Genomic DNA, 10162 nt, shown 5'->3' on the forward strand with positions numbered 1-10162 from the left:
GTTGGATTAGCATTCTTACGATTGCTGGCACGTAACTCCTCTTGGAATTTTATGCCAATTGAATAGTTCCATGTGGAAGGATGGGAGAGAGAGAAGTCTGAAATGGATAAATTGTTAATCTCACGCATATGGCAAGTTTTGAAATTTAACATTGTTTTCTACACAACAGATTCATGTAGACACAAATCAGGTTTTAATCACATCCTTATTGTGTATCTAACGCACTCCACTCCGACAGGTAGACCGAAGTTTTTAGTCATGCAAGCTTATTTGGTTTAACAAAACCAGCTTGCTTTTTCTAGTCCCTAAGTTCTTCCCCCTGGTTTATACTTTTCCGGCTTTATGTGTCAAGACTCTTTTACTTGAAAACTGCAAGAAATCCCATCAAAGCAGCTTGAGCCAAAAAGGGACTTATTAGCAGACAAGTAGTAATAAAAAAGACCAACACACAGCTAGGCCTTAGGGGGCAACTGAAAAGAGAAATGTGCGCTTTCCGAGGCTTTCTATCTCCCATCTGTGTTTCTTTACACCTGAAGATGTTCTTTTCTCTGATGGGTTTCTTCCATGTATTGAAAATACAGCCACCAGCTGCTTCTTGCCTGATATCTCACAGCTTTGCCACCATCTGGGGACTCTATTTCTTCACCCGTGTATGTCCGCAAAACTTGCAGGGAAGAATTCCGATTGGGCCGGTTTGGAAGCCCACTCCTGGATGGCAATCATCGGTGGCCAGGTTGGAATCAACCGTAAAATGACCCTGCCGTTCAGACTCCGTGACTGGGGAGCATACAAGAGCTTTTCCTAGGGGGAGCTCTGGTGCTGTTACCACCTGGGGAGGGAGGGAGGCACGGAAGTCAGCCGGGTGCCAACACAATTAATGCTGGCCACCGTAGGCCTGTCTTTCCAACTGCCATCATGTAGCGTGTGCTCTCTCCTGTTAAACCACCCCTCCAAGTTCCCTACAGTTCACCAGTACGTTTCCATGAAGGTAATAGAAAACCGATTGTCCAAAGCCCAAGACATAGCCCATTGCCGTCGATAAACTGAGTTACTGTGCAGATTTTCAACAACTGGTGTTTAAATATGTCAGTTTTACTCAAGCCCATTTAATCCATTTTGCTGACCCTTGGCACAAGTTAACTATAATGTAGTATGTATCACTGAGCCTACACTTCTTATTGAAACAAGTCTGTCGCATAATTATTTCCCTGAAATCTTCATATCTGTATACTCTTTATGCTCTGCACTCCTCTGTATACACTAGAAACTGACTCAGCAGGCCTCTTAATGTCTCACAGTGCAGGATGCCAGCACTTTCGGGTCATGCATTCATTCCTCTGGCGGACTTGCTATTGGTTGCCAGTCGCCAGTGCTGAGTTTAATAATGACTACATCTCTGGCACATCCTAAACCTGCACAGATTGGCCCTTGCCTTAGCATCATCTTCCTTTATGACTTGTGTGGGCAATATCTGACACAGGAAAATGAAAAAGTATGCAAAGTTGTATTTATTTCTTACCCTAAGTACGAAAGGAAACTACAGGTACACAAACTCACACATACACACACACACACACACAAACACAACTCCCTCTCTGTGCTTCACAATAACCACATTAAGGAATTTCAGATTAGCTTGGAAGAAAATCGCTATTTCTTAACAGAAGCTTTAAGAACTTTTCTCGGATTTAAAAAAAGCCCGTGAACATTGTCAGCTTCTGATAAAGCTGGTGTTGATTCTATTCAGTAATGTGATTCACCTTATCCCAGCGCATACAAGGGAAATCAGAGTCCAACAATAGCCACAGATTTATAGAGGACAGTGCAACGGACCAGCTGAAAAATTGCACTTTCTGCGCTCCAAATGACTGCTCTTCAAAATACAGTAACTTTCCAAATAATAGCTACAGAACAAAGCAAAGAAAATCCCATCCGTTAATCAATACCCAGAGAATGCATTCCACTTCCATCTCAACTAGAGAAACCCCTCCACTGAAAAAAACAGACATAGCCAGAAGCATTGGTGAACCCATCCTTTCTCACCAGCATTCATTATTTGTCGTTCATTAATCTCCAGATGTGACACATTTGTTACAAGTTGTACAAAAGAAAGTCTGACACAGTTCCCACACCACAGGCTTATCATCAAAAAGAACTGATGAGGAGATATTCAGTAAGACCAGAAAAAGGTACAGAAATGGCACAGGGGAAAGTAGGAATTCAAAAAGGCAATCTAAGCCATGGACAGAAGGAACATTGAAATTTGAATTCTTTTGGGGGGTTAAATTCACCATCAAATCTTAGAAAACATTACCGATGCCTTGGGACATATAATATTCTAGTGGATCAGAAAGTGGGAAAAATAAAAGGAACCACATGTAAGTCCATTCAGGTCAAAGGCAATGGTTTATTCTTCTTTTTATTCTTCACCATTCCTAACAAAAGAGTAGGAACACAAAACACATAGTAGGCTCACAGTAATATTAAATAAAAGAATTAATGAAATCACTTCTTAATGCAGTGTGGCTTAGAGACTTGTGAAGCACACTGTGCTAGCCTCGTGGTCTGCACACAAGGGTTTGGAGTCAAGTTCACCAGTGCTGGGTAATAGTACTCACAAGAGGCAAATGGCCTATAGGTAAAACTAGAAGAAAACATAAAGAAACAGATTCTTTACATTGGTCTTGGCAAAGATTTCTTAGATAAGACATCAAAATCACAGGCAACAAAAGCTGAAATAAGTAAGTAAGACTACATCAAACTAAAGAGCTTCTGCACAGTAAAGGCAGCAATCACTAAGTTGAAAAAGTAACCCAGAGAATGGGAAAAATATTTTCAAACCATATATCAAATAAGGAGTTAATATTCAAAATATATTTTAAAAATTCATACAAATCAATTATTTGCAAAAAAGTAGATAACTCAATTTAAATATGAATAAAGGAACTGAATAAACACTTATCAAAAAAAAACATAAAAATGGCCAAGAGATACATGGAAAGATGCTTAGCATCACTAATCATCAGCAAATAAAAACCACAATGAGATATGACCTCACACTTGTTATGATGGCTATTATCAAAAATATAAAATATGATTGCTGGAGAGAATGTGGAGAAAAGGGAATCTTTACACATTATAAGTGAAAATGTTCATTGGTATGGCCATTATAGTGATTCCTAAAAATATTAAAAGTTAGAACTTCTGTCCAACATGGGGAAATAAAGCCTCAAAACCTCTAACTAAAAAAACCTGTGGGGCTCACATTGGTGGAAGAAACTCCCAGCCCCACAGCGAAGTCCATTGGAGAGACCCACATGGTCCTAGAGCACGCACAAAACCACCCACCAGGGAATCAACACCAGAAGGGCCCAATTTGCTTATGGGCAGCAGAGGAAGTGACTGAAAACTAGCTGAGAGCTGAGCAAGCAGCATTGTTCTCTCTCGGACCCCTCTGTCACTGACAGCACCACAACGAGCCACTCGCGCTGCCGGGCCCTGGTGAATACCTAAGGCTCTGCCCCTTACTGCTGAGACAGAAAAACAGCCCAAGTGAGAAAACGGATCAAAGCTCAGGGGAAAAAATGCAACTAAGTGATGAAGAGATAGCAAACCTATCGGATGCAGAGTTTGAAACACTGGTAATCAGGATGCCCACAGAAATGGTTGAGTATAATTGCAAAATAGAGGAAAAAGTGAAAGCTATGAAAAGTGAAATAAAGGAAAATCCACGGGGAACCAACAATGATGGGAAAGAAACGAGGACTCAAATCAAAAATTTGGAGCAGAAGGAAGAAATAAACATTCAACTAAATCGCAATGAAGAAATAAGAATTCAAAAAAATGAGCAGAGACTTAGGAACCTCTGGAACAAATTTAAACACTTTAACAACCAAATCACAGGGGTGTTGGAAGGAGAAGAGGAAGACCAAGAAATGGAAAACTTATTTGAAAAAATAATGAATGAGAATTTCCCCAATCTGGCAAAGGAAATAGATTCCAGGAAGTCCTGTAAGCCCAGGGAGTCACAGAGAAGTTGGACCCAAGGAAACACACACACAAAGGCACATCATGATTACATTACCCAAGATTAAAAATAAGGAAAGAATCTTCAAAGCAGGGAGAGAAAAGGAGATAGTTACCTACAAAGGAGTTCCCATTAGACTAGCAGCTGATTTCTCAAAATAAACCTTACAAGCAAGAAGGTGTTGGAAAGAAGTATTCTGAGTCATAAAAGGCAAGGACCTACATCCAAGATTGCTCTACCCAGCAAAACTATCATTTAGAATGGAAGGGCAGATAAAGTGCTTCCCAGATAAGGTCAAGTTAAAGGAGTTCATCATCACCAAGCCCTTATTATATGAAATGTTAAAGGGACTTATCTAAGACAAAGAAGATCTAAACTATGAACAGAACTAATAACAACCAACTTACAACTATCAACAAAAACAAAAACTAAAGCCAACAACTAGAACAGGAACAGAATCACAGAAATGGAGATCACATGGAGGGTTATCAGCGGGGAGGGGGGAGAGGAGAATGGGGGGTAAGAGGAGAATGGAGGGGAAAAGGAATGAGGAATAAGAAGCATAATTGTTAGGCACAAAATAGACAATGTTAAGGGGTTAAGAATAGTATAGGAAGTGGAGAAGACAAAGAACTTATATGTACAACCCATGGACGTGATCTACCAATAGAGAGGGAATGAAACGGGGGAGGGAGGGGTGCAAAGCAGAGGGATAAAGGGAAGGAAAAAACAGGACAACTGCAATAGCATAGTCAATAAAATATACTTAAAAAGAAATAAAGAAAATAAAGCTCTAGATCCTTTAGAAAACTAAAAATTAAGAGAGACTTAGACACAGAAACTCACTAGGTTGACTTGGGTAAAACCACACATTTTTTCATAGAAATAAAGTTATTGAAGTAGAAGTAAATGTGAATTGAAATAGTGCACCAAGAGCCAGATAAACACTGCAGAACTAAGGAGGAAAACATTGCCCTAAAGAAAATGAAATTGAAAATCACTGTTTTAATGAAACATGAAGAGACGATATTTGGAAATATGTCAAAGGAGCTTTTTTATTTAAAAAAAAATTAAGACTGTTTAGTAAAATTAAAATGTCAATTTACTGGAAAGACATATTCCCTGAAAAACTAAAACATGTTTTATATAGCAATCAAGTGTTGAGTAGACTTAAGGGGGAAGAAATGAACATGTGAAATACCAATCTGAATTAAGTGTTTTAAAAACTTAGTTTCAATGGCCCTGGCTGGTGTAGCTCATTGGATTGAGTGCAGGCCTGCAAACCAAAAGATCACGGTTCGATGCCCTGTCAGGGCATATGCCTGGGCTGCAGGCCAGTTCCCAGCAGGGGATGCATGGAAGGCAGCCATACATTGATATTTCTCTCCCTCTCTCCTTCCCTTCCCCTCTGAAGATAAATACACAAAATCTTTTAAAAAATTAAGTTTCAAGGGACCTAAGAGTGTTAACTCACTTTACACACTGGGCTGTTTAAAAGCAAATATAATCAGTTACTCCCAGTCTCCAGTTTTTCTGTGCTTGGGTGCCACTACCTCCTCAGTCTATATGAGGAGGAGGAAGAGAAGGAAGAGGAGTAAGACAGGGAGGAGGGGGAGGGGGAGGAGGAGGAGCTGCAGGTGCTGCGGGAGGAAGGAATCCGGGTGAGGGGGTGGGCACTGGGCCCTCTCCAACAATTACATGAATCTGGAATAGGTGGTCAGGTACTGTAAAAACAACTAGGTCCAGCCAGCAGATGAGCAGGGAGCTCTGGAAGGGACCTAAAGCCTACACCACCCAGTCCTTAGCGAGTGTTAACTATCTGATACATGCCTTGGCCAACCATGTACTACAGATGCTAGTTATCCAGGCATCCCAGCTACAAAGGATGAAATCATCATCATATTTCACAAACTTTACATTCATAAAAGAAAATTGCAAGAAGAGAAATTGCTATTTTGACTACCAATAGAAACACTTCAAGGACAGATATAATTGTTGCTCCAGCTGGCCTTGAATGATGGGTTCACTATATTAGAAAACCCATTGACTGCACAATTCTAGATGATTTCGGACATGGAGTAAATGTGAGCACCCAGAATATGAAGATTGGTGGGCTGCTGCACACAACGCCTCCAACTCAGACACCCTCCCATTCCCCCATGTCAGGGAAAGGGACACTTGGGTGGCACGCCCCGTGTTGCACACTGAAGCCAGTTCATCCTCTGGGGCTACCAAATGATTAGTACCTAGTCCAACAAGTAATATGGCTCCCTCGAAGAGCCCTACGAGGGCAGCTTCTGTGAATCAGATAAACCCAACTTATGTTACTGTAGACAGAGCATTAGGAAGTCTCCCCCATTGGCCCACTTGGTGGCAGGGGGAGGTTCTTACACTGAGCACTGCCGAAAGTTAAAAATATAAATGGATAGGGGCCAAGGGAGTGTAAAAGCTAGAAAGATGAATGGATAAGGCCCCCAGTGTGGCAAAATCTAGAGAGATAATTGGATTAGGGAAAAGGCCCTCCCCTCCCTAACACTGTAACTGCAGGCTTGAGTGGGAAGACGAGATGGTGTTGGAGACAGGAGTGCACCATTCTCCCAGGCTGTGAGGCACCTGAACTTTACTGGTGCATAAACACCTTCACCAGGAGTTTGGCTTTTGAGGCAGTGGGCAGCCAAACCTCTGTTTTTTCACTCAGTTACCCTCACAGCAGTGGAAGTGGTGGAGGAAGCCACCCCAGTAGTCAGAGCAGTAGTGAGAAAACAGTGAAGTGGGAGCATAGGAGTTCCCATGGCTGTTCCTACTCCCTCTCCTCCCCGTACCCTTCCAGGGCATCCTGTTCAGTTCTGCCGCGTGAATAGACCTACCTCTGGCCATGCTCGCCCCACAGTAGGGGACACATTGCCCTACAGATGTTGCCCTCCTTCCATAACTTAACAAACAAGCCTTCAGAATCAGATGAGTGGAGAACCTTTTCACTGCCAGAATCCAGTATCTCTTGCTCTTCCTCCTCCCTCCATTCCATAGGTAACTTCTCAGTTACCTTGAACAGGATCTGTGGCCAGAGTCCAAGAAAATATTTCAGACACACCACGACCACCTGTGAAAGAACTAGTCTTTGATGAATCCCCCCTCCACGCCCTCCCCCAGAAGATTACGAAGAGGAGGAGGCAGCCATGGTTGAATACAGTGAACCTTATGCTGAGAGGACCTGCCGTGGCGAAAGTGAAACCCTGTGAATTGCTTTCTAAGTTATAACATAGAAAAACAAAGTGGACAGGCATAGGATTACTTCCTAGCAAGTTAAATGTGCAAATGTCAGGAATAAATGAGGATGGGAATGGAAATATAGTACATAAGTACATGCAATAAAGCCACATCAACAAAAAATACCTTTAGGAAAATCAAATCACACGGTTATAAAATAGAATTCTACTGCTAAGGAAAAGTTCTCTTCTAAATCAGCAGCAATAAATTCCAAGAGAAGCAGAAAGAAGTCCAACTGGAAGTACCTAAAGCCAGATCTCTGAGAAATGTAGGGGATTTTGTTTTCAATTAAAATATTTAATACTTATTGACGTCCCAATTTCAGGCACTCTGGAAGAGATTAAAGGAGATACCATTTTAAAATGCAGGTTCCCAACCTTCAAAGGTTTTATCCACATGGAAATACTTAAAATCTCTGCATCAGGAGATAGGATTAGCTTCACTTATTTTACCTTTGTGTCCAGTTTATTCTCAAGCTGTTCTTTTCTCCCACATTGAGAAATGTCTAGGGATAAAAAATGAATGACAATGTTAGCAGGTCAGTATTCCAAAGATCTCATCTTGGATGCTTTTTATAACACAATGAGTGTGTACCAGCCAACAATACCCAAAGCAATATTTTTTATGAGAAACTGTAGTGTTGGCCTCCGGGAGCTGCCTTGGCATGGCAGTCGTCACTGTGTGTGTGTGTGTGTGTGTGTGTGTGTGTGTGTGTGTGTGTTATGACAACAGAGTCAGAGCCAAAGCTAATGTGCCTTCCAGTCCACAAAGCCTACCATGTACCTTGCTGGGGAAGTGTCAGCAACTAACACACACCAAGTGGCTTATGTAGCCTGAAATTAAGGTAAATAAGGATGAGTTTTGCGATTTGACTTATTCTTTGGTACTCATTGGGTTGCCAATTATAAAACTACAGAAATTAAAAACTATAAAACTTAAAAGGCAAGAACAGCCAAGTCCACACTGTGAAACCATTGGCCAATCACTCGGGTACTTATTGGAAACAGGGTATCAACACAGAGCCCTCTGTATGGCTGCCGTGAAAGCAACAAAGTCGAATGAAAAATAAGCAGAGGAAACTTTCCATTGCTGTTCTTACTCACCTCCACTAGGGTGAAGGTCAATTAGGTAAACAGAACATTGTTTCTCTCTGCCCTTGGAAAGAGCCTTCTGGGACCTTCTCCTTCTGAGAAGGAGCGTCCCATAGAGCAGCTGATGATTCGTACAACTCATAGCAAGTGCCAGCATCTCAGCCCAGAAAGTAGCTTCTCAGACTTTCTGGATGAATTTCACTGAGCAGGAACCCAGTGACCACAAATGAGGGCAACTTTAGGAAATGAGAGGGACCTAGAGCCTGAAGCCTTAGCCGTTCATGAAAGGGATGCTGGAGCGACAGCCAATTCAGGTGGGAAGCGACACACCCAACCAAGATGGAAACAGATGAGTAAGCAACACATGCTGAGATCATTTCTGTTATAGACTGATAAGCACCCATGAGAGAATTTGGTGTTGTGAGAAGCAACAAAGAAATGCTTTCCGTAAGTGAATAACGAATATTAAGAAATACTATTCACAGCATTAGCAAGAGAAAAATAACATGTGACCAATCAGATGCAATAATATATTAATATCACCTGAGACTTAGTAGATAATTAGCATATGTTGTTCACTCTCTCCACGCCAAGACAAAAGGTACACAGTACCTTACCCATGGTGGATACCTTCTAAGACATCAGTGGATGCCTGAAACCACGGATAGTACTAAACCCCATACATACTGTTTCTTTTTATACATACATACCTATGATAACATTTAACATAAAAATTAGATGCAGTAAGAGATTAAGGATAACTAGTAATAAAACAGAAAAGTTATAATATACTATAATAAAAGCTAGGTGAATGTTCTCTCTCTCTCCCCTCTTCCTTCTCTCCCCACTCTTCAGTGATTTTCATATTTTTCTGTCTGAATCTATTCCTGTCTATTCCCCAATCTGTGTAACCATCTCTTACTTTGCCATGAATATCTTGGTGTCTTTCATTTCAGGAGGTCCCTTGCTGATGTCCTCTGTAGCCTCGGTGCTTTCTGGTGCACCACGAGCCACCGACTGAAACATGTTTTCTGTTCTTGTCCTCCCCGCACGGACTGAATGCCTTTCCACCTTCACTAAGCCCTTACGCCTCACACTGTGCTGTGGCCTAACCTGCAGTTTGAGGCGCAACAGTGAAACTAGCACAGATTTCCTTTTCCTCCTTTACAATGGCATGGGTAGATACATTCTTACTGTAGGTCTTAGCGACCTCAGCATACAACCTTTTTCTTTCCTTATTAAGTTGAGAAATTTCACTTTTCCACTTAAAGGAAGCATGCTACAAGTTCTCTTGGGCATATCTAGTTGCCAGCATCACTGTTCTTAACCTCGGGGGCCATTATTATGTAAAATAAGGGTGACTTGAACACACGCACTGTGATACCTCCACAGTCCATCTGACCCCTGAGAGGGCTCCTACACGACCACCTTGAGGGATATTCTACGGGGTGGGGACACTGAGTGAGGCATGATTCATGTCTGGAGTAGCAGGGAGAAAGACACCATGAGATTTCATCATGCTGCTCATAAGGGTGCACAACTTAAAATCTATGAATTGTTTATTACTGAAATTGTCTCTGTATTATTTTGGACCATGGTGGACCCCAGGTAACTGAAACTGAGATAAGTGAAACCACAAAGAAAGCAAGACTACTGTAACTAAAAGTTGGCAGGAACTGAAGGACAGTTTTTCAACCTCTACTCACTTGTTATTACTGTTCACCCATCTAAACCTTGCTCTTTAAACAAAATCCTGGAAGAACTATATTCTTCCCTC

The 10162-nt window shown here is 41.6% G+C and overlaps 1 pseudogene; it reads left to right on the top strand.

Annotated features, from left to right (window-relative positions):
* Positions 1–652: 652 nt before the first annotated feature.
* LOC118995577 (abl interactor 2-like) lies at positions 653–7266 on the top strand (annotated as a pseudogene).
* The last annotated feature ends 2896 nt before the right edge of the window (positions 7267–10162 follow it).

The sequence above is a fragment of the Sturnira hondurensis genome, unplaced genomic scaffold (genome assembly GCF_014824575.4).
Source record: "Sturnira hondurensis isolate 20B ecotype Veracruz unplaced genomic scaffold, ASM1482457v3 Scaffold0010128, whole genome shotgun sequence".
NCBI lineage: Eukaryota > Metazoa > Chordata > Mammalia > Chiroptera > Phyllostomidae > Sturnira > Sturnira hondurensis.